The following is a 25,845-nucleotide window of genomic DNA, read 5'->3' as shown; positions in this document are numbered from 1 at the left end:
GAATAGAGGAATCTGTTAGGTTCTCTTTTTTAATCCACAGGCTGCATGAAAAAAAAGAACATTACAATATATGCCTAACAAGGACCAGCAAAATACTGGTATGTTGCTGGATTTTGAGTGGTTATAGCAGAATGATGCCTGCAGGTTTAGGTATCATCTTGGTATCGTTCTTTTCAGCCGGCGGTTCGGCTTTCATGTAAAACCCATCCTATCGCCTAATTAGCTGCTAGACTGCTTTTACATGCTTTAAGGGTTGAGGAGAGATTTACACTGTAAAAATAAAATAAAAAGCAAAATGAATAATTAAAAATAAATTATCAAAAAAATAACTAAAAATGAAAAGCACCCCTGTCCCCCCATGCATGCGTGCAAAGGTGAATGCAAGTGTCGATCTCGTGTCATATGTAAACAGCAATTGCACCATGCATGTGAGGTATCACCACGAACATCAGATCCAGGGCAGTAATTCTAGCAGTAGACCTCCTCTGTAAATCTAAAGTGGTAACCTGTAAGGGCTTTTAAAGGCTTTTATAAATGTATATAGTTTGTCGCCGCTGCGCGGGTGTGCGTAATTTTAAAGCATGTCGTGTTTAGTCTCTAAAATTCAAAAGTGTTTTTTTTTCCAAAAAATTGCATCAAAAAATTGCTGCGCAAATACTTTGTGAAAAAAACTACCAATTTAAAATCTGAAGGGCCTCTGTTTTAAAAAAAATATATAATGTTTGAGGGTTCAAAAAATATTTTCTTCATGTAAACAAGAAGTGTCAGAAAGGACTTAGTGGATCAAGTGGTTAGAAGAGTGGGTGATGTGTGGCATAAGTTTCTAATGTTGGGCATAAAATGCCAGGACAGGTCAACCCCCCCCCCCAAATGACCCCATTTTAGAAAGTAGACACCCTAAGCTATTTGCTGAGAGGCATGGTGAGTCCATGGAATATTTTATATTTTGCCACAAGTTTCTGGAAAATTACAATTTATTGTTTTTTTTTTTTTTTTTTTACACAAAGTTGTCCTTAAATGATATATTGCTCAAACATGCCATGGAAAATGAAGAAAGAAAAGGAATTATTTTTATTCCAATTTTTCAAAACTTGTGTATGAGGACGCAGGGAGTGCTATATGGTGTATAGGAGAGTGTATGGGGGATGCATGGAGTGTGCTATGGTGTATAGGGGACACATGGAATGCGCTATAGTGTATAGGAGAGTGTATGGAGCATGCATGGAGTGAGCTATAGTGTATGGGAGATGCATAGAGTGTGCTATGGTGTATAGGAGAAAGTGTGGGAGACGCATGGAGTACGTTATGGAGTATAGGAGAGTGTATGAGGGATGCATGAAGTACGCTATGGAGTATAGGAGAGTGTATGGGGCATGCATGGAGTGCACTATAGTGTATAGGAGATGCATGGAGTGTGCTATGGTGTATAGGAAAATGTATGAGGACATATGGAGTGTGCTATAGTGTATGGGAGACGCATGGAGTGTGCTGTGGTGTATAGGAGAGCATGTGGGAGATGCATGGAGTGCGTTATGGAGTATAGGAGAGTGTATGAGGGATGCATGGAGTGTGCTATAGTGTATGGGAGATGCATGGAGTGTGCTATGGTGTATAGAAGAGCGTGTGAGAGATGCATGGAGTGCTTTATGGAGTATAGGAGAGTGTATGAGGATGCATGAGTGCGCTAGGGTATATAGGAGAGTGTATGGGGGATGCATGGAGTACGCTATGGTGTATAGGAGAGTGTATGGGGGATGCATGGAGTGTGCTGTTAAGTGCAGTTCTCAACTGAATTGCCTCTAGTTTATATTGCTTTGCCAAATTAGCTCTATTAGAAGTAAGACACAGAATCAAGAGTTTCTGTATATCAGTTCCGAGCCTTAAAGGTCCCGTACTGTCTGAACTAAACTGCTTTATTGGGGCTTTTTATAGGCTTGGTTACACAAGCATCAGTTTCAGCAAATTTCCATATAAGGTAACAAGCATTATATTTCAACATACATCACGCTGGACTTACACATCTGGAAAAACTTAAGCTAGTCTTGCAACATATGCTGACACGCACACATAATGCAGAGAAATGAAAAACAACTTAAGTAGAACTCTTGGCTATTATTTCCAACCTTATCAATTTCCCCCCTTTGACATCATCCCCTCCACGATTCTGGGTCCTTGCAAACAAGTGAACAGCCGATACTTCAAAGAGTACTATCCCTGACCGCGGGTTGTCAGAGGAGGATAAGTCTTCTTTATTTACCCTCATCCCTCAAATCCATACCTGCATCTTATAAGCAAAGAGAATAGAAAAGGGGTGATGTCAAGTTACCCTTTTTGTCATTAGAGTTCCTAATACCTTTCTCTTTCCATTCAGTCTGCTCGTGCCTTAATCTTCCTATATAAGCAACAGTTTATCACAGTAAGCAGTACAAAAGCTAAAATTAGAATAAGTATCAGATTGAGCATCCAATTAAGAATTGCCGTAGCAGTGGGTGACCATCCAGCAAATGCATCATACCAATGATGTGTTGTTTCATCTCTTATTTGTGAGGATAAATGTATTAATTTCCCTTTATCTATAACCGCAGATATTAGATTATTTTGAAGGGTATGTTCTTGTGTCTCTGTGTTTTCTAAGTATTTCGGACTCATTTAAGATTTGCCGTAAGGGCTCTAATGATATTATAAAAGGAGTAGTATCAGTAAGATTATCTACCGTCCATTCTAGATTAAATATTCTATGTGCATCTGGTTCAAAAAGGAAAGTGTCATTTTGCCATTTAAGCATTTTAACTTTCTTTACGCATCCTGAAAAAGGAGCCGTTTTATTTAAACTTTCCATAGTTTCCTGATCATTTGTGACTAAACAAATATGTTGTGGTCCTATCTCCATAAATCTGTTTCCTACACCTACTGGTAATCTCTGAAACTTACATATGTTAGATTGATGTTTCAATAAGCAAGGTTCATAGACTGGAGAACTTCTTCCACAGACTATTCCCTTATTAGTTTTAGCAGATAGACTTAGATCATGAGTCATGTTTTGTGTATCTACATAGTGTCCATAAATCTCAGGGTACCAAAATTCAGGTAGATCCTTTCCTATCAGGAGTGGCATCACTATTAACTTACACATTACCTGGACCTCCTCCACTTTGTATACATCAAACCTTCCAGCACACCATCTTTCCTCACATTCAACTTCTTTTCCTGGTACTTCAAACCATGTACTTTCTAAATTTAAACCCTTGAAATAGTTCATCAAAGTGCCATAATTCCCTAATCGTAGCTCATCTCGAGCTCTATTAATTTGAATGTGATAAGATAGTGTAGAAAAAGCACATTGAGTAATGTTTATGAACTCCTGATTTTCTTTCCACAACTCCAGACTGGCTAGTGCTGTGTGATTAACCATAATATTGAGATATTTAGTTAATTGTACCTGACTAATTTGTGTTTCGAATGTTGTAGGTAACCATTTGCTTGTAATTATTAAACTATCAGCTATGTGACTTCCTGCACGGTTCCACTTATTTTGTATCATTTCCATCTGTATCCTATTCATTATTCCCATTCCGGTTCCTGCAGCCCCCAGAACTGTATCATACCATTCTCGGCGATACCTACATTCTGGTAGCTGGGGAAAAGTTACATTAAATTTGATTTTTGTTTTCTGTTGTGATACCGAAACATTTATGCAAGATCTAGGAATAGGAGTTAATACAGAGGATTCGAAGATGGTGGGTAGAGCGTCTTCTATCTTCATATTGAAACCATAATGTTGCCATTGTATATATCCTCCTGTTGTCTTTTCCCATTTCCTTACTGGTACAAAATATCATGCTGCACAAATATAAGTTGCAGATTGAATGGTACTAAGAGGACCTATTAGATTGAATTGCCCACTTCCCCTTGCTGGTCTAGGACCTTTTCCCTTCTGTGCTATCTCGTATTCTTTTGAATTCGGAGTTCTAAGTAACTGTAGTAATTTGTCTTTTACTTCTCTCCATGTTTCAGATGGACCTAACTTATGACATTTATGCGGTGTGTTATTAAAGGGCCATGTTAAATTGTCCCTCCAATGGAAAGTTATGTTTACTTGTGCTTGTGATTTGGCTTTTATCCACACTATTGGTGATTCCATATTCTGCATCATATAAAAAGGACCCTCCTGTCCTGACACCGTGAAATTTCCTACCGTATACCATTCGTAGTAAGGATATTGCGTTATACTCTTATCCTGATTTACCCATCTAAGATCAGTACTATTTTCATGAACTGTTACATTGATACCGGGAGTCCATGTATAAACAAACATTTGAAAACATTCAAGCACTATTATCATAGTTAGAAGGATCTTCATTCTGTTTCTCTCGGTTCAAGTCTCTTTTTGCAGTGTGATGCGTGGATCCAGGCTGCTTTTCCTTCCAATTTCACTGAAGTGGCTGTGGTCAAAAGCACTTGATAAGGACCTTCAAATCTAGGTTCCAATGTCTTTCTGGTGTGTTTCTTAACATATACATAATCTCCTGGTAGCAGTGTATGTGTACCTGCTATTGAGTTAGGGTCTGGAAGAGAAGAATACACACTTTTGTGGATCTTAGTTAGACGTTGTTGTAATTGTATTACATATGCAGTCAAACTATAACATTGCAATTGCATACTCTGTGGAAAGTATAGACCTAATCTAGGTGCATTCCCAAAAAGTATTTCATATGGGGACAATCCTGTTTTCCCTGTTGGAGTGTATCTTATGGAGAACAAAGCCAAAGGCAGGCATTCTGGCCATGGCTTGTTTAACTCTTGCATTGCTTTTTGTATTTTCAACTTTATTGTCCCATTTACTCTTTCCACTGATCCTGAACTCTGTGGATGATAAGGGGTGTGGAAACTTTGTTGAACCCCTAACATGGTCATCACATTCTGCATGATTTCTCCTGTAAAGTGTGTCCCCCTATCTGATTCTATTGTTTCAGGAAGACCAAACCTAGGTATTAACTCAGTGATCAGTTTCTTGGCTGTGGCTTTTGCTGTAGCTGATTTTACTGGATAGCTTTCGGGCCAACCTGAAAATAAATCGATACACACGAGGACAAATTCAAAGGGGCCGCTCTTAGGCATTTGTATGTAGTCAATTTGCAGTCTCTGGAAGGGGTATTGGGCCCGAACCTGGTGTTTTTGTGGGGTTTTTACTCTCTGTCCTGGGTTATTCAGGAGACAGATTTGGCAGGCTGCACAGTAGTTTCTCGCAGTACTACTGAATCCAGGGGCGAGCCATCCTTGGTTCACAATCCTATACATGGAATTGGAACTGACGTGTGTGGGTAGGTGAACTGCCGCTGCCATTGCTGGGTACAGAGAGGCAGGTAGGCATACTTTGCCTCCTTCCCTCCATACATTGTCAAGGTCTGGTGCTGCTCCCATCCTGACCCACTTATCTTTCTCGCTCTCCCCTGCTTGCTCCTGTAATTTACTCAGCTGCTGCCATGTTGGTTCTGGGATACTCACCTCTACCGCTGCTATGGTCTCAGGGCTTCCTTCCCCTAGAGCTGCCTGTTTTGCAGTCAAATCTGCAAATGCATTTCCTTTTGCCTCAATTGTTTTTGCGCTCGTGTGTGCCGCTATCTTCATAATGGCCACTCGTTTAACCTTTTGAAGATTGTTCAGGACTCTCTTAATCCCTTCTCCATGTTTTACAGGTGTACCTGCTGCTGTCAGATAACCTCTAGCCCTCCATATGTGACCATAATCGTGCGCTACACCATAAGCGTAGGCAGAGTCAGTGTAAATATTCCCTTCTCGTCCTTTTAAGTATTCTAGGGCTTGTTCTAAAGCTTTTAATTCTGCTTCTTGTGCTGACATGTGGGCTGGTAAGGGCTGTGCTTCAATCACCTGTGTATCAGTCACTACAGCATACCCTGTGTGATATTTACCCTTGTCATCAGCAAACTTACTGCCATCTATGTACAAAGTGTGCTCAGCGTTTAAGATTGGTGTATCTGTAACATGTGGGATTCGAATCCCATTGTCTCCTGTTCCATGAGCTGAAAACAATCGTGCTCATCTATCTCTTTAAACAGAAGGGTGTCAGTTTCCTCATCTCCTTCCTTATTAGCACTATTATTCCCCCTTGCCAAATCTAGTGACTGAAGAGGCAAAAAGGTGGCCAAATTTAAGGTTGTACAGCGCTGAAAAGTGACCTTTGGAGGTAAAAGTAAAGTACACTGTAACCTTAATTGCCTAGCCATTGAAATGTGTTTGGGCTGAACTTGAGACAAGATTGCATGTATGTCATGTGTGGTGTGCACTACAACTGGATTGTCTAGAACAATCTCAGATAACTTATCTAGGATTATCGACACCGCTGCTACCGCCCGTACACAGGACGGTGAACCTCTGGACACTGGATCTAATGCTGCTGAAAAGTAAGCAACGGGTCTTTGTTTTACATGTGCCTGTGTCAAAACACCTGTGGCGTGTCCAGTGATTTCAGCAATGTACAAATGAAATGTCTTGGTGTAATCTGGAATACCGATAGCCGGGGCAGAAATCAACAACCTTTTCAAAGTGACAAACGACTCATAAGCTACTTCTGTAAGCATATACGGTACAATTTTCAAACAATCGTATAATGGCTGCATCAAAGCGCTAGCGTGTGGTATCCATTGTCTACAATATGACACAATACCTAAAAACATACGCAATTGTTTGAAATTCCGTGGGGGTAACATTCCCTTTATCACTTGAACCCTCTCCTCAGTGAGATGTCTTGTACCCTGTGATATACAATGTCCCAAAAAGATAACTTTTTTCTGACACGCAACTTTTTCTTATTAACCTTGCAACCTTTTTCTGCCAAAAATCGCAACAAATTAAGGGTGGTGGCCAAACAAGTTTCCTTGTCCGGGCAGCATAACAATAAATCATCCACATATTGTAACAACACACAGGAATCTGGTGGTACCCATTCTCCCAACACCGTTTGCAATGCTTGCGAATACAAGGTAGGTGAATGCGCCATACCCTGCGGTAGGCGTGTCCAGGTTAGTTGTCGATTTTTGAGGGAAAATGCGAACCACGGTTGGCATTAAAATGTTAAGTGCAGTTCTCAACTGAATTGCCTCTAGTTTATATTGCTTTGCCAAATTAGCTCTATTAGAAGTAAGACGCAGAATCAAGAGTTTCTGTATATCAGTTCCGAGCCTTAAAGGTCCCGTACTGTCTGAACTAAACTGCTTTATTGGGGCTTTTTATAGGCTTGGTTACACAAGCATCAGTTTCAGCAAATTTCCATATAAGGTAACAAGCAGTATATTTCAACATACATCACGCTGGACTTACACATCTGGAAAAACTTAAGCTAGTCTTGCAACATATGCTGACACGCACACATAATGCAGAGAAATGAAAAACAACTTAAGTAGAACTCTAGGCTATTATTTCCAACCTTATCAGTGCTATGGTGTATAGGAGAGCGTATGGAGGACACATGGAGTGCGCTATAGTGTACAGGAGAGTGTATGGGGGACGCAGGGAGTGCGCTATGGTGTATAGGAGAGCGTATGGAGGACACATGGAGTGCGCTATAGTGGACAGAAGAGTGTATGGGGGACGCAGGGAGTGCGCTATGGTGTATGGGGGATGCATGGAGTGTGCTATGGTGTAAAGGAGAGTGTATGGGGATGCATGGAGTGAGCTATGGTGTATAGAGGAGCATGTGGAAGATGCATGGAGTGCGCTATGGAGTATAAGAGAGTTTAGGAGGATGCATGGAGTGTGCTAGGGTATAGGAGAGTGTATGGGGGTCGAATGGAGTGTGCTATGGTGTATAGGAGAGCGTATGGGGGATGCATGGAATGCACTAGGGTGTATAGGAGAGTGTATGAGGGATGCACGGAGAGTGCTATGGAGTATAGGAGCATGTATGAGGACCAGTGGCGGCTGGTGCTCCATTTTTTTCGGGGGGTGCAAACAAAGCATGTGGCATGCATGGAGTGCGCTATGGTGTATAGGGGAGCATATGGGGGACGCATGGAGTGCGATATGGTGTATAGGAGAGCGTATGGAGCAACGCTGTATCCTGGCCTAGGCTAACAAGGCCCAGGCCTAGGGCAGCACTTTGCAGGGGGGCAGCACGGAAAGAGTCCCCGCCGGCTTCTGCTACACTGTTAGTGCAGCACCAGTCTTATGGGGGGGACTGGGCTGAGAGGCAAATTAGTCTAGCGTCCCCATAAAGCGGCCTCACTGCTTCCAGTATGCGGGCGGCTGGCATTCTGCAACTGTGGGGGTGGGCGCCGCTTTTAATTTTGACTGTCCTTTCATCCTGGACCACAAACCTTCCTCACTGTGCTATATGTTTTTTGCTGCACCATTGGCATGGTTATATCTTCTTAGCCCTCTCCATAAAATTATCAGAAATTTGTGCTTAAAGTAGAACTATAGGCAACACTTTTTTTTTTCATTTTGGATAGAGTAAGGGAGGGTTATAACCCCTGTCAGTTTATTTTTTTTTACCATCCTTGTCCCATTGCAAAGGTTTCCCTTCACTTCCTGTCCCATAACCAAACAGGAAGTTAGAGGAAATCTATGCAAATTAAGGGAATCCATTGTCCCCCCGGCCTTCAGAACTAGTGTCCCCACTCGAACATTTCTTAAACAGCAAGGGGTGTGGCCTTGACAGGAAGGGGTGGGTCATATTTAAATTAGGGGGTGCATGAGTTTAGTCAGGCCTAGGGCAGCACAAAATCTAAATACACTACTGGTATGGAGGACACATGGAGTGCGTTATGGTGTACAGGAGAGTGTATGGGGGATGCAGGGAGTGCGCTATGGAGTATAGGAGAGTGTATGAGTGATGCATGGAGTACGCCATTGTGAATGGGGGACGCATGGAGTGTGCTATGAAGTATAGGAGCATGTATGAGGATGCATGGAGTGTGCTATAGTGTATAGGAGAGTGTATGGGGGACACATGGAGTGCGCTGTGGTGTATAGGAGACTGTATGGAAGACGCATGGAGTGCGTTATTAGGTGTAGGAGAGTGTATGAGTGATGCATGGAGTGCGCTATAGTGTATGGGGGACGCATGGAAGGCGCTATGGAGTATAGGAGAGTGTATGGGAGACACATGGAGTGTGCTATGGAGTATAGGAGAGTGTATGAGGGATGCATGGAGTGCGCTATAGTGTATGGGGGACGCATGGAGTGTGCTATGGGGTAAGCAGGGAGTGTGCTATAGTGTATGGGGGACGCATGGAGTGTGCTATGGAGTATAGGAGAGTGTATGGGGCATGCAGGGAGTGTGCTATGGTGTATAGGAGAGTGTATGAGGATGCATGGAGTGAGCTATGGTATATAGGAAAGTGTATGACGCATGGAGTGTGCTATGGTGTATATGAGAGCATATGGGAGACACATGGAGTGTGTTATTGAGTATAGGAGAGTGTATGAGGGACGCATGGAGTGTGCTATGGTGTATAGGAAAGTGTATGGGGGACGCATTGAGTGCACTATGGAGCATAGGAGAGTTTATGAGCAGTGGCATTGGGAGGGGGTGGCTAGGGGGTGCTGAAGCCCCAAATGTGAACCCAAAAATCCCAGAGTCTATGGAATGCTGCATTCCATTGTTAGCCCCGAGCGCCAGGACCGATCTGATCGCGAGTGTGGCCGAAAGCCATAGCGGCCGAAATTGGCAGAGTTCGGCCGAGTGCCATAGCACGTCCCGCCTTCTGGAGCCTGCAGCACCAATGCCAGGACCGTGGGACGTGCAAGTGACGTGGCATCCATCTTAGCCTGCAAGCTCCAGAAGGCGGGAATGCCACATCCCCGCGCCCCGCTCGGACAGGCGGCTCTCCTCTCCTCCTCAGCTCGGCTCCTCTCTGACGAGTGACTGACTGACTTCCTGCTGTGACCGCACACCACAGCTGAGATAGGTCAGACAGTGTGTGTGTGTGTGTGTGTGTGTGTCATTGTCAGTGTAGGTCAGTGTTTGAAGATCAGGTAGGTCAGTGTATGTATGTTATTGTCAGTGTATGTAAGTCAGGCAGGTCAGTGTTTGTAGATCAGGTAGGTCAGTGTAATGGTGTGTTTAGTGGTCAGCACTGATGGGCACTGGTAAGTCACACAACCCCCGGGTCTTTTTGCCACCTAGCAACGCCCCTGTTTATGAGGATGCATGGAGTGCGCTATGGTATATAGGAGAGTGTATGGGGGACGCATGGAGTGAGCTATGGTATAAAGGAAAGTGTATGAGGATGCATGGAGTGTGCTATAGTGTATGGAAGAGCGCGTGGGAGACGCATGGAGTATAGGCGAGTGTATGAGGATGCATGGAGTGCGCTATAGTGTATGGGGGACGCATGGATTGTGCTATGGAGTATAGGAGAGTTTATGGGGATGCATGGGATGCGCTATGGAGTATAGGAGGGTGTATGAGGACGCATGGAGTGTGCTATAGTGTATGGAAGAGTGTATGGGGGACGCATGGAGTGCGCTATGGTGTATAGGAAAGAGTATGAGGACACATGGAGTGCGCAATGTTGTATAGGAGAGTGTTTGTGGCATGCATGGAGTGCGCTATGGTGTATAGGAGAGCATATGGAGGATGCATGGAGTGCGCTACGGTTTACAGGAGAGTGTATGGGGGGGCGCATGGAGTGCGCTATGGTGTATAGGAGAGTGTATGGGGAATGCATGGAGTGAGCTATGGTATAAACTTAAGTGTATGAGGACGCATGGAGTGTGCTATAGTGTATGGGAGACGCATGGAGTGTGCTATGGTGTATAGGAGAGCATGTAAGAGATGCATGGAGTGCGTTATGGAGTATAGGAGAGTGTATGAGGGATGCACGGAGTGTGCTATGGAGTATAGGAGCGTGTATGAGGACACATGGAGTGTGCTATAGTGTATAGGAGAGTGTATGGGGGATGCATGGAGTGCGCTATTGTGTATAGGAGAGAGTATGAGGACACATGGAGTGTGCAATATTGTATAGGAGAGTGTATGGGGGACACATGGAGTGCGCCATGGTGTATGGGGGACACATGGAGTGCGCTATGGTGTATAGGAGAGTGTTTGAGGACACATGGAGTGCGCAATATTGTATAGGAGAGTGTATGGGGGACACATGGAGTGCGCCATGGTGTATAGGAGAGTGTATGGGGGGCACATGGAGTGCGCTATGATGTATAGGAAAGTGTATGAGGATGCATGGAGTGTGCTAAAGTGTATGGGAGACACATGGAGTGTGCAATGGTGTATAGAAGAGCGTGTGGGAGACGCATGGAGTGCGTTATGGAGTATAGGAGAGTGTATGAGGATGCATGGAGTGTGCTATAGTCTATGGGGGATGCATGGAGTGCACTATGTAGTATAGGAGAGTTTATGAGGATGCATGGAGTGCGCTAGAGTATATAGGAGAGTGTATGGGGGACACATGGAGTGCACTATGGTGTATAGGAGAGTGTATGGGGGACGCATGGAGTGCACTATGGTGTATAGGAGAGTGTTTGAGGACACATGGAGTGCGCTCTGTAGTAAAGGAGAGTGTATGGGGCATGCATGGAGTGCGCTATGGAGTATAGAAGAGTGTATGGGGGACGCATGGAGTGTGCTATAGTGTATAGGAAAGTGTATGAGGACGCATGGAGTGGAGTGCGCAATGGTGTATAGGATAGTGTATGGGGGACACATGGAGTGTGCTATGGTGTATAGGAGAGTGTATGGGGGATGCATGGAGTGCGCTATGGTATATAGGAAAGTGTATGAGGATGCATGGAGTGCGCTATGGTGTATAGGAGAGCATATGGAGGACACATGGAGTGTGCTATGGTGTATAGGAGAGCGTATGGCAGACACATGGAGTGCGCTATGGTGCATAGCAAAGTGTATGAGGACGCATGGAGTGTGCTATGGTGTATAGGAGAGTGTATGGGGCATGCACGGAGTGCGCTATGGTGTATAGGAGAGTGTATGGGGGACGCATGGAGTGTGCTATGGTGTATAGGAGAGCGTGTGGGAGACGCATGGAGTGCGTTATGGAGTATAGGAGAATGTATGAGGGATGCATGGGGTGCGCTATAGTGTATAGGAGAGTGTATGGGGCATGCATGGAGTGTGCTGACGTGTATAGGAGAGTGGATGAGGCTGCATGGAGTGAGCTATGGTATATAGGAAAGTGTATGAGGATGCATGGAGTGTGCTATAGTGTATGGGAGACGCATTGAGTGTGCTATGGTGTATAGAAGAGGGTGTGGGAGATGCATGGAGTGCGTTATGGAGTATAGGAGAGTGTATGAGGACTCATGGAGTGTGCTATAGTGTATAGGAGAGTGTATGGGGGACACATGGAGTAGGGTGGCCACGTGTCCCGGATTGCCCGGGATTATCCCTGATTTCTTATTTTTGTCCCGGGTACCTTCATTCCGGGACAATACAGTGTCCTGGAATGAAAAAAAAAACACACCGCCGGCTGGCACCAGTCCGACTCCGTCTCCGCCACCCTTATAATCATGATACAGTAACACACACATCATATGCGCAGCTTAACTGGTTGCTAGGCTAGGGCCACCCGCCCCGCGTCTAGCAACCAGTGACGTCAGCTGGCACCGTCCGTCACGTGGGAGTCAGTGCAGTGGGCACCCGCACTCTAGTCTACACGCTACGGCTGAGCAGCGCCAGCGCGCCTCCGAGAGAGAGAGCAGCCGCCAGCCTGCCACACTTACTAGCCTGCCCTGTGCCCACCAGTGATGTCACAGACAATCAGAGTCAGACAGGCCGGGAGTGAAGCCCGCGCTTAGTACTGCATAACTCTCTGCAGTCTGCACCCATCTCGGCACCCCCCGGACCCGCCCCTCCTCCTCCGGCGCCCAGCGGCATTTAGCAGGGACTGGTCTGGTATCACCTTTGCTCTCCAGTGTCAGCCCGCCTGCTGTCAGCTAGGAATGGATGTGCCCGACTGCTGCTACTGTTTAAGTGGCAGGCAGAGGGTCCAGTGATGACATGAGAAGAAGGCAGAAGTGGCTGAAGCTGTCAGGCTGACTGAAGAGGAACATGCAGTGTCCAAACTCAAGTCCTGGATCTTCTCCTCCCCCTCCTCCCTGCACTTCACCACAAAGACCGAGGACATGTGCTGCAGGAAGTGATTGACACCTACTACAAGGAAATGCAGTAATTCAGGTACATGGGGACATACTACACCATAGGCTGGACCGGGCTTATGTCAGGGCTGTGACAGGGAGAGAGCAAGCAGGACTTGAATAGGGTGGCCATGAGGTGGGTGGTGTGCTCTGCTTCTCCTAACATTGACATGGCCATCACTCCTCAGGACTCTCTGCAGAGGGCACTCTGGAAGTACTATCTGTGTGCCTCCAGAGTGCCCCCTTACTTCCTCCAGAGTGCTCCCTAACTTCTTCCAGAGTGCTCCCTTACTTGTGCCCCTTTACTTTCTCCAGAGTGCCCCTTAGTACAGCAGTACTAAGGGGGCACTCTGAAGGGGGATGTAAGGGGGCTCTCTGGAGGAGGATGTAAGGGGCCTCTCTAGAGGAGGATGTAAGGGGCCTCTCTAGGGGAAGGATGTAAGGCACACTCCAGAGGATGTAAGGAGACACTAAGGGGGCACCCTCCAGAGTGCCCCCTTACATCCTTCGGAGTGCCCCACCACCAAGGTGCTATAGCAGTGGCTGACAGACTATCAGGAGGTGGTATTGCACTCATCTCCTGTACATATTACCCACCGCCATACACTCTGCACTCCTCTCCTGTACATATTACCCACCGCCATACACGCAGACTCTCTTTAACAACACCACCTTTAAGCAAATATTTAGCGCAATTTAAGACATGTCCACTGTTTACCATATTGTTGTTCTTCTTGATGCCTAGGGCTATTTTGATCTTGCACACGGGCCCGCTGATTTCATGATACGCTCCTGCCCCAAAAATCGGCAAAAAAAAAGTCAAAAATCACTTTTTTGGGGGGGGGGGGTTGGGGGGGGTTGGGGGGGTGTCCCTGAATGGCAGTTTTGAAATGTGGTCACCCTAGTGTTAGAGAAATTATACTTTAAATATCAGTTATGAAAGACGCCATTTTGTTTATCATGGCCTAGAAATAAACTATAGATAATATGGAGTCAGCAATATATATATATATATATTCAGCAATATATATATATATTCATCAATATAAAATGCTTAGAGCTGCAGTTTTGCATATATCCTGTATTTTTGTGTTGACTTGGGGAGTTTTCAAGTCAGTATCCTGTAACCATTGTTAGATGAAGATAACAGTCTGTAACAGACACTTCCACCTTTCCTGTTACGTCCAGAATAAAGTTGAAAATACATGAGACTGGGCATATTTTAAGACAGGAAAGGGGGGTGTCCAGGGCTTATAAAAAAGACATGTACCACAGTATTTTCCTTAGAAATGATGATGGCTGCATGAACATGTAATTCATTTCTCTTGCATATGCAATAAATATTACCTTGATGCCCGAGGACGGTCTGAGACGGTGAATTATTTCCCTAACAATTTGGTCTTTCGAGCCGGGAGTCCAATTTCCCCGAGACGCACTGGCCAACAGTGACCGATGACCGTACGGCAAAACTGTAAGTCCTCCATCTCAAATTAGATGTTAAAAAAAGGCCGGTCCGCTGAACTAGTGCCTCCCGGGCAGCGACTTACCGGATCAGCACAAGAGACCGCTCTCGGGACAAGGTAAGATTTTTATTTTTATTTTATTATTAACCTTTTGTGTTAGACTTGATTAGGAATTTGATGAATAAGGGATTTGAATATATACATACAATATAGAGATTGATCGAATGTTTATCTGTTTCTGTCCTATCTGCTTTACTCTTGTTGAGGGGAAATAAGTGGTCATGTATTCCCCGTATAGATCCGTCTGTGGCCATCCTGGATGGGCAGACCTAGTGACTAGCCCGCGTTTTGGGAAGACGCGCTCAGGGTGACCTGGCGGCAGTCGAGCACTGCGGGTGTTCTCTCTTGTGTGTTCTTGTTTGTTTCTTCTGGTTAATTGTCATTTGATATAGGAGTATGGTCCCATACTAATATCCAGGTGCAGATAAAGGAAATTTGTCGATTGGATCTTAGATCCAGACAGCCTTGTAAACTGCAGAAAATCCCTTGGGGACACATAAATATTCCTAGATCAAAACCTAAAGAACCCCCTGTTGATACAAGGGTGTGGCCTGATAGCTTTCTAGGCATATAAATACCCTTGGATCATAAATACTTCCAGATAAAGAACCCCCCGTTGATACAAGGGTGTGGCCTGATAGATTTCTAGGCATATAAATACCCTTGGATCAAAAATACTTCCAGATAAAGAACCCCCCCCCTCCTCCGTTGATACAAGGGTGTGGCCTGATAGATTTCCAGGTAACAGAGGACATTTGGCGGACCGCAGTGTTCATGCCAGCCTCATATGTTGTATTAATCCTGAGCAGGCACATAAATACCCTTGGATCAATGACTGAAATATTAAATGTTTTAATAGGATGAAAGAACAGTCGGGAGAATTCAGTCTCCTCGTAATTCTGTAAATGCTCTCTACAAGTAGTGAAGTATTAAGTAACGATGAAAGAACAGTCAGGAGAATTCAGTCTCCTCGTAATTCTGTAAATGCTCTCTACAAGTAGTGAAGTATTAAGTAACGATGAAAGAACAGTCAGGAGAATTCAGTCTCCTCGTAATTCTGTAAATGCTCTCTACAAGTAGTGAAGTATTAAGTAACGATGAAAGAACAGTCAGAAGAATTCAGTCTCCTCGTAATTCTGTAAATGCTCTCTACAAGTAGTGAAGTATTAAGTAACGATGAAAGAACAGTCAGGAGAATTCAGTCTCCTCGTAATTCTGTAATTCTCTAAGACACCAGTGGTTTAGCAATACACAAGATCAGTAATCTAGAAGTGATCTATCACGACTAGAAAGTCTGTGAGTGACTGCAAGTGATAAGATACTGTGTGCGTGTGTTGTGTCATTGTGAGAAGACATTAACAAAAAAAAAAAGAGAGCTCCGTGTGCACGATAAACAAAATGGGTATGATCCATGGAAAATCTGTTGGTATGAATGAGGATGCTAAGTATAGGTGTAGTCTAGACAAAGAGAATGTGAAATTTCTTAAAATGTGGAAAACAAAGTATGATTTTGATGCATCTTTAAATAAGGATTGTTGTGTAAAACTGTGTAGAAAGCTTAAAAATGATGCCGGCACGAAAATAAGGAAACAGAAGAAATTAGGTCTTCCACAGGCAAAGAAATGGCTTGAGGAGGCTAACCGTAGGTTAAATTCAGAAAACTATAAAAAGACTATGTTTTTGGACAAAGAGGAGGACAATAATATGACCATCCTCCGAAGTTTAGTCCAGCAAGTATTGACTGAACAAAACGTAACAAACCAAATGCACCCGACAGCCCCCGCACATACTTTGGAGACCTCACTGACAGTTGCTGCTCCCCCTCCAACTTCAACACCCGCTCCCAATTCCCTATATCCTATTGCAGACCTGCAGTCCCCACCACCATATGGGACAGAGGCATGCAATAAGTCACCCCCATTGACCTCCCGACTATCGACGAATAACCCTTTTACCATGCAACCTGACTCTCCACTGTTTGTTGTTCCTCCGTGGTCACCTGGGTCACCCGCAGATGCAACCGATTCTCTTATGGCTGTAGCTAAACCCCCTCTCAAGATGACCCTTGCTGTCCAGAGGAGTCCACAAGGGACGCCCCTTACAGCAACGGTTACAAAATTTCTTGGGGACCTGGTGAACAAATTGATAACCCCCACAGCAGGGGAACAAACAGAATGTGGAGAGGAAGAATTTCCACTAATTGAAGTTCCCAACCCTAGGGCAGGACAAAATGTAGGAGGTATAGTAGTTCCCAACACCATGATGGTCTATCGTCCCTGGACCCCTGAGGATGTTAAAAAAGCTACTGAAGGGATACCACATCCCAAGGTCAACATAGCTCAATTCAGAGATGGTATCATGGGAATGATTGCTAGCTATCATCTCAATGGGAGGGAAATAGAGCAGGTCATCAGACAGATCCTGGGTCCCGACTGGCATCATGTAGTGGGAGATTGGAGTGGATTAAACAATCAGGGAGTTGTGTTGCCTCATGATGATGCAGCACTAGAAAACAGGAGAAATGCTCTTATAGCAAGGATAGAGAATAGATGGATACGTCGAGCCGACTGGTCCATTATAAATCAGTGTGTGCAGGGAGAAGAGGAAACAGTGGACAATTTCATTGTTAGGATTAGGGAGATTTTCAATAATCACTCTGGAATAGAAGTCCCAGTAAATCAAGTCAACGATAGCCCATATGAACAACAGTTAAATAATGCAATCTTGAAGGGGCTGCTTCCCCCTATATCAAGTTTTGTTACCAAACACATGATCAACCATAGGATCTGCAGACTTCAGGAGCTGATTGAGTATGCGAGGCATGCTGAGCGGCACTTCCAATCAAAAAAGAGAGTAAAGAAAGGGAAAGTGCTTATGGTAGATGAAGGTAATGATGTGTATGTCATTGAGAAGGAGAACAGAAGGATGGGAAACACTCGAACAAGGCCCCCGCATTCAGGATTATGAGGGGAAAAAGAAGAGAGGGGAGTATTTCCTGTGTGGTAAAAGAGGTCACTTGGCAAAAGAATGTAGGTCAAACAGAGAGGAAAAAGCATGACTAGATGTTGGTATGTCTGCAGAGAGAGATACAGAAGAAAATGATGAGAAAGAATCTGAAATTTTGGATGTATGTGCTGTTGAAACTTGTTTGCATGCTGAAGTCAAACCAGAAATAACCTTGGTTGTGAAGGGTAGATGGGTAACATTTCTTTGTGACACTGGGGCTTGTAGGACCCTAATACACCCACTGGATATGCCCCCAGGGGTAAAGAAAAAAGGTGTAGTATATGTGAAATCTGCAAATGGGTTGATGCACCAGGAGGCCGTGTCCGAAGGCCTTACTGTAGAAGATCCACAGACAGGTAAAAAGGCTCAGTGTAAAATTGTAATTTCAACTAAATGTCCTGTTAATTTGTTGGGTAGAGATATGTTGCACGCTCTTGATATTTCTGTCGTACCAGTGGAGGGAGGTCTCAAAGCCCATCGGCTGTGTGAAAAACAAATCACAGCCGTGGATAATGAGCCCCGATACTGGTACAGCCTGGATTTGCAAACTGAGGGCTTAAATATACCCAAAACCCTGACAGAAATAATTGAAGAAGAGCCTGAGAGGAAAGGATATAAGGTTCAGACAAACCTCTATTGCACCATGTATTACAAAAAGACCTCTGGGCCCGATAAGTCCTATGAGAAACAGTTAATGAGTCTCACTAACACTGAAGTTCTCTTAAAATACTTGTACTGTGATAAGGAAGGAAATAGTGTGGCTACTTGTCTCCTACCACAGCCTATTCTGCAAATATACAGGCAGGATACTGTACCTCATGTTTCGGTCACCCGGAACCCCAAGGTATCATGGCATGAGCTAGGAGAACTTATCACGGACTGGGTCCAATTGACAGACGAGGAACTAAAATCTAGAGGGATTTGGAGGTACAAATTGACGTAGTTTGTTAAGTGTATACCCAGAACTCACATGATTAAAATTTGTGACAAAGAGGAAGAGGATGCCCTAAAAGACGTCCCTGATATCTTGTGGTCAAGAGGAAAGACGGACGTGGGCCTAATTAAAACAGCCAGTGAAGTCCAAATAACCCCTAAGAGTACAATGAGGCCTCACCAAAAACAATATCCACTGAGGAAAGACGCTAAAGAGGGTGTAGATCCCTTGATAAAGGAATTATTAGCAAAAGGTGTCATCATTGAATGCCCAGATTCACCATGCAATACGCCCTTGTTCCCAGTTAGGAAGCAGAAGGGAGGAGAAGATGGGTGGAGACTCGTGCAGGATTTACAGGCGGTCAATAGGGCCGTATTACCGAGGGCCCCGGTGGTCCCAGACCCGCATGTCCTCCTGAACTACCTCCACCCAGAGAATAAGGTATTTTCTGTCATCGATATCAGTAATGCTTTCTTTTCCATTCCCTTACACAAAGATAGTCAGTTCTGGTTTGCATTTACGTACAAAAAAAAAAAAAATACACATACACCAGGTTACCCCAGGGATATTGTGAAAGTCCAACTATATTCTCACAAGAAATGTCTAATAATTTGTCTCGGTTTGTACCTCCCAGTGGGAGCCAAATTCTCTTGTATGTGGATGACATTCTGGTAGCGGCTCCTACAGAGCAACAATGTAAAATTGACACCTTGGCTCTGATGCATTTCCTCGCAGACCAAGGTCACAAGGTCAGCAAAGACAAATTGCAACTGTGGAAAGAAAAGGTGAAATACCTGGGTTATATTTTATCTCAAGAAGGTAGACATTTGGATGAGATCCGAAAGAGGCCATCCTTCAAGCCCCCAAACTATGTACCAAAAAAGAAATGATGTAATTTCTTGGCATGGCAAATTTCTGTAGAGCATGGATAGCAAATTATGCTACGGAGGTGGCGCCTCTTTCTGATCTCATCTATGGTTCACTAATGGCTGCAAAAGATTCCATTCAGTGGAATGTGCAAGCAGAGGATGCATTTACGAAGATAAAGCACCTCATTGTGGGTTCTTCTGTGCTTAGCCTTACGAATTACAGTAAAACCTTTTTTCAGACTGTAGATTGTAAGGAAGGGTACATGACTTCTGTTCTTACACAAGTTTATGGGGACAAGCACAAACCAATTGCATTCTATTCCACTAAATTAGATCCAGTAGTCCGGAGTTTGCCCCACTGTGTACAAGCTGTAGTAGCAGCCTCATTGGCCATACAGTCCTCTGCACTGATAGTACTGTTCCACCCCCTGGTACTTAAAGTCCCACATACCATTTCAGTAATCTTACTGCAAGACAAAATCTCCTATTTATCTCCTGCCAGGCATCTATCATGTATGACTACTTTTCTGGGACAGCCTCACATTACAATCGAGAGGTGTACCACATTGAACCCAGCCACACTGTTACCAACACCTAGTGACGGGGATCCACATGATTGTATAGCACAAATTGATGAACGGGTACTCCCTAGGAAGGATCTCACTGATATTCCCTTTCCTGATGCTGACATTACCTTTTTTGTTGATGGGTCTTGTAAAAAGGACGATAAAGGGGTAAATCAAACGGCATATGCTGTAGTAACACATGACCAGGTCATTGAAGCCAGACCCCTTCCCAGTTCATACTCTGCACAACAAGCTGAAATTATTGCCCTATCTAGGGCCTGTAGTCTAGGGGAAGGGAAGAAAATAAATATTTATACAGACAGCCAATACGCTTTTTCTACTATACACATATTTGCCCAGCAATGGAAAAATAGGGGTATGATTACGTCCACAGGTAAACCAATCTCACATAGAGATCTTATCCTTGCACTTCTAGAAAATGTACAAAAACCAACACAAGTGGCTATTTGTAAATGTACAGCACAGAAAGGGAACAGATTCAATTACTCTAGGGAATGCACTAGCAGACAAGACCGCAAGGGAAGCTGCTACAAGACAGAAAAAAACACACATATACTATACAGGTCCCCAAGAAAATGATGAGGTACGGAAAGCTATTGATAAAACATGGTTATCAGAAATGCAGAAAACATCACCGGCAGGTGAAAAACAAAAGTGGTTATCTAAAGGGGCAACGCTGGTCAATGGTATATACACAAGTACAGAAGGTAAACCCATCTTACCTACATCACTTTTTAGATATGCTGCGTTATTGAGCCATGGGCAAGCCCATATCTCAAAAGGAGGGATGGTGCAGGTGATCAACAAGGTGTTCACAACATATGGGTTTACGAACTATTCTAGAAATTTTTGCCTCACATGTCCGCTTTGTAACAGATACCATGCTCAAGGTGCTCTAAGACCCTTAAGGGGCCATTTCCCACAACCCCCTTATCCATTTCACACGATATGCATGGATTTTATTGAATTGAACAAATGTGAGAATAAAAAGTTCTGTCTGATTATTGTTGACATGTTTACGAAATGGGTGGAAGCTTTTCCTATGACACACCCAGATGGGCAGTCAGTGGCCAAAGTACTAATCAAAGAGGTGATTCCACGTCAAGGAATCCCCTCTGTGAGTTACAGTGACAACGGCTCCCATTTTGTAAACCGAACGATACAACAAATTGGTAAATGGTACAATATTGACCTAAAGAACCACTGTGTCTACCACCCACAATCTGCGGGCACAGTGGAGAGACACAATGGTACCTTAAAGAGTAAACTAAGAAAATTGATAGAGGAGACAGGAAAAAACTGGGTTCAGTGTTTGCCAATGGCATTGTTGAGTACAAGAATTACCCCTACTGCTAAAGGACTAACACCGTATGAAATGCTGTATGGTAAACCTTATTATATTCCACAACTTAGAGCATTTACTCGAGATGACGAGGAAATGGACTATGAACTGGCAAATTATATGAGGAAGTTGCTAACAACTAAAGAACTCCTATGCATGCCCAAATTCTCTTACAGGTCAAGAGACTAAATCAGAACAGGAAGATCTTGTACAACCTGGAGATTGGGTCTGGATAAAAAAAAAAAAAATGGGAAAGACTTGGTCTGACCCCAGGTGGGAAGGACCCTATCAAGTATTGTTGTCTACCCCTACTGCAGTAAAAATCGTGGAACGGATACCTTGGATACATCTCACCCACTGCAAGAAGGCACACTATTTGAGTAAAAAACTGATTAAGAATTAACTACCACACAACAGAGGAAGAACATGGTGCAATATGGACTCATAGGGGTGGAGGGAAGACCCAGATAGAGACTTTTGTTCGAGCCAGGGTATTTTACCAAGACATGGAGGGGGAGAATACTTTTTGCCATATTGATAATAGTGGGCATAGTTGTGGGAATTTATGTGCTTCTTGACCTTATCCCGATGTTGAGCATAATGGGTCAAAGGGGGGAAAGACAGATGATGAAGGGACCAGACGGTGCCACCATAACTGTTACACAGGGTAAGACCACCACCATACGATTTGATCTCAGTCAGGTCATAGACATTGGGCATCAAAGGTATGTCTTTGATGGCAAATATCTATGCTCTACTCCAGAATGCAGTACATGGGCTGATGTATGGTGGTCATCCGATGATGACGGATGGCTTGCTAGTTCTGCCGTGATCCCTGAACAGAGGAAGGATCAGGTAGAACGTATATCAATATATAGCTGCAGAGGGTGGACTGGAAGCTGCCAGTACCGTACTATACGTGGGAAGTGTAATCCCATTTCAATAACAATAAAAAACCCACAGGTATCAGATGCTTGAGTTTATGGACTAGGAGTATATAGGGCAAGTCAGGGTGATCTACTAGGGAGAATTACTATTAAGGTTGTAACCCCTGGTCGGATCACCCCAGCCCAAGAACCAACACAGTTTAAACTTAATCCCTCTTTGGTCAAAAAAGATTTTACTTATAAAGAACAATTAAGTATAGAAACAGGATTTGGAGACAAAAATGAGTGGATAGAGTGGGTCAGATACACAACCCAATCTAAAGGGTTAGATGATTGTATTTCTTGTGCAAATCCAAGACCACAATTAGCCACCGTTCCTCTCCCTGAAGAGGAAACTGACTTGACTTGTATAATAAGAATGTTTTCAAAATATATTACTGGGTCGGAATGTGCAAATGAGAAAAAGTGCTACCCAAAGACTAAAATGCAAAGTATACCCCCATCAGTACAAGCATTACCAGGAAATTTTACTTGTTTTTCTAACAATTACAGTAATGGTACACATGTTGGCACCCTATCCCCTGAATACTGTGCAACTACAATCCTTACTACAGACATTAAGTATGAACTAAAATGGTTTCAGGAACAGAAACGGGAATTGGCTGATGTTTGGTGGCTGTGTGGAGATAAGAGACTAAGGCCCAGACTACCACCTAGATGGGAGGGTAGTTGTGCCCTTACCCGATTGCTGCTTCCCTTTTATATAGTTCCTATAAGTGATAAATCAATGAAACTACCAGGTAAATACTTTTTTAAACGAATTAAGCGAGAAACACCACAAGGCTCATTTGACAACCGAGTGTATATAGACGAAATAGGTGTTCCACAAGGAGTTCCAGATGAATTTAAAGCGCAGAATCAAATAACAGCAGGACTCACCTCACTCTTCATATGGGTCCAGCCCAACAAGAACGTCGACTGGATAAACTACATCTACTACAACCAGCAGAGGTTTGTGAATTACACCAGAGATGCTATCAAAGGCATAGCAGCACAATTGGACGCCACCTCTTTGACAGCGTGGCAGAACCGTATAGCGTTGGATATGTTGCTGGCAGAAAGGGGCGGGGTATGCAAAATGTTCGGCACCTTCTGCTGCACTTTTATTCCAAACAATACGGCACCTCATGGAAGTATCACCAAAGCCTTACAAGGCCTACAAATGCTATCCGAAGAATTAGCTGAGAACTGTGGTGTAGAGAACCCCCTGACAGGACTTTTCGAAAAATGGTTTGGTAAATGGGGTGATCTTGCAAAAAGTTTGCTTATCTCTATTGTCATGGCAGCCGCAGTTCTTACATTGTGTGGATGTTGCTGCATTCCCTGTATTAGGGGAATTCTTCAAAGACTGATTGACACATCTTTAACAAAAACTATGCACCTCCAGAGCGACACGGAACTATACTCGGAACCTGATGATGAATTTACAACTCTCACTAAGGACTCATCTGTCTAAATGATAATACCTGGTAAAATAAAATAACCTGGATATTTGAAGTATTGACATTATGAGTATAAAAGGGGGGAGATGTTAGAGAAATTATACTTTAAATGTCAGTTATGAAAGACGCCATTTTGTTTATCATGGCCTAGAAATAAACTATAGATAATATGGAGTCAGCAATATATATATATTCATCAATATAAAATGCTTAGAGCTGCAGTTTTGCATATATCCTGTATTTTTGTGCTGACTTGGGGAGTTTTCAAGTCAGTATCCTGTAACCATTGTTAGATGAAGATAACAGTCTGTAACAGACACTTCCACCTTTCCTGTTATGTCCAGAATAAGGTTGAAAATACATGAGACTGGGCATGTTTTAAGACAGGAAAGGGGGGTGTCCAGGGCTTATAAAAAAGACATGTACCACAGTATTTTCCTTAGAAATGATGATGGCTGCATGAACATGTAATTCATTTCTCTTGCATATGCAATAAATATTACCTTGATGCCCGAGGACGGTCTGAGACGGTGAATTATTTCCCTAACACCTAGCATGGAGTGCACTATGGTGTATAGGAGAGAGTATGGGGGACGCATGGTGTGTGCAATGGTGTATAGGAGAGCATGTGGGAGATGCATGGAGTGCGTTATGGAGTATAGGAGAGTGTATGAGGGATGCATGGAGTGTGCTCTAGTGTATGGGAGATGCATGGAGAGTGCTATGGTCATAGGTGTGCGCACAGGGTGTGCTGGGTGTGCCTGGGCACACCCTAATCATACCCTAATCACCCCATGTGCATTAGCATTATCCAGGAGTGGCACCAGTAGCCAGTGTAAATGCCCCAATTATATTAAAGGCTAGGTTCAATTATAGGAACACACTACACTCGTATGTAGAGTGTAGCCTAATATGCTTCTAATAAACTGTCTCCCACCATCAGAGCCTCCTCCATGTGGCAACAGGTGGCGTTCATGTGTGTTTGAGCTTTGGGGTGCACACCCTAATGCAATAGGCTGCGCACACCTATGGCTATGGTGTATAGAAGAGCGCGTGAGAGATGCATGGAGTGCGTTAGGGAGTATAGGAGAGTGTATGAGGGATGCATTGAGTGTGTTATGGAGTATAGAAGATTTTATGAGGATGCATGGAGTGCGCTAGGGTATATAGGAGAGTGTATGGGGGGCGCATGGAGTGCGCTATGTTGTACAGGAGAGTGTATGGGGGACACAGGGAGTGCGCTATGGTGTATAGGAGAGTGTATGGGGGATGCATGGAGTGTGCTATGGTGTACAGGAGAGTGTACGGGATGCATGAAGTGAGCTATAGTGTATGGGAGATGCATGGAGTGTGCTATGGTGTATAGAAGACCATGTGGAAGATGCATGGAGTGCGTTATGGAGTATAGGAGAGTGTATGAGCGATGCATGGAGTGTGCTATGGAGTATAGGAGAGTGTATGAGGATGCATGGAGTGTGCTATAGTGTATGGGGGATGCATGGAGTGCGCTATGGAGTATAGGAGAGTTTAGGAGGATGCATGGAGTGCGCTAGGGTATATAAGAGAGTGTATGGGGGACGCATGGAGTGCGCTATGGTGTATAGGAGAGTGTATGGGGGACGCATGGAGTGCGCTATGGTGTATAGGAGAGTGTATGGGGGACGCAGGGAGTGCGCTGTGGAATATAGGAGAGTGTATGAGTACGCATGGAATGTGCTATAGTGTATAGGAGAGTGTATGGGGGGCGAATGGAGTGCGCTATGGTGTATAGCATAGTTGCCAACAGTCCCGATTTTCCCGGGACAATCCCGAATTTGGGACCCTCATCCCGATTTAAGACTGTCCCGATAATTTCCCCGGGGTTTTGAGTTTGTCCCAAGAAAATCGGGAATGTTTTTGCTAAAAATCGGCAGCGGCTACAAAAAACATGGCTGCCGCCGCCACCACGAGTGTTATTCCCCCTTGTGTTCAGTGCAGAGGAGAGGGGCAGCCAATCAGCTTCTCTCTTCAGTGTGCCTATTGGCTGCAGGGATTGGCGGCCCCTCCCCGCTCTCCACTGAA

Source organism: Aquarana catesbeiana, linkage group LG07 (assembly GCF_042186555.1).
Source record: "Aquarana catesbeiana isolate 2022-GZ linkage group LG07, ASM4218655v1, whole genome shotgun sequence".
Lineage (NCBI taxonomy): Eukaryota > Metazoa > Chordata > Amphibia > Anura > Ranidae > Aquarana > Aquarana catesbeiana.
The sequence above is the reverse complement of the archived record's forward strand: the minus strand, read 5'-3'. Positions refer to the sequence as shown.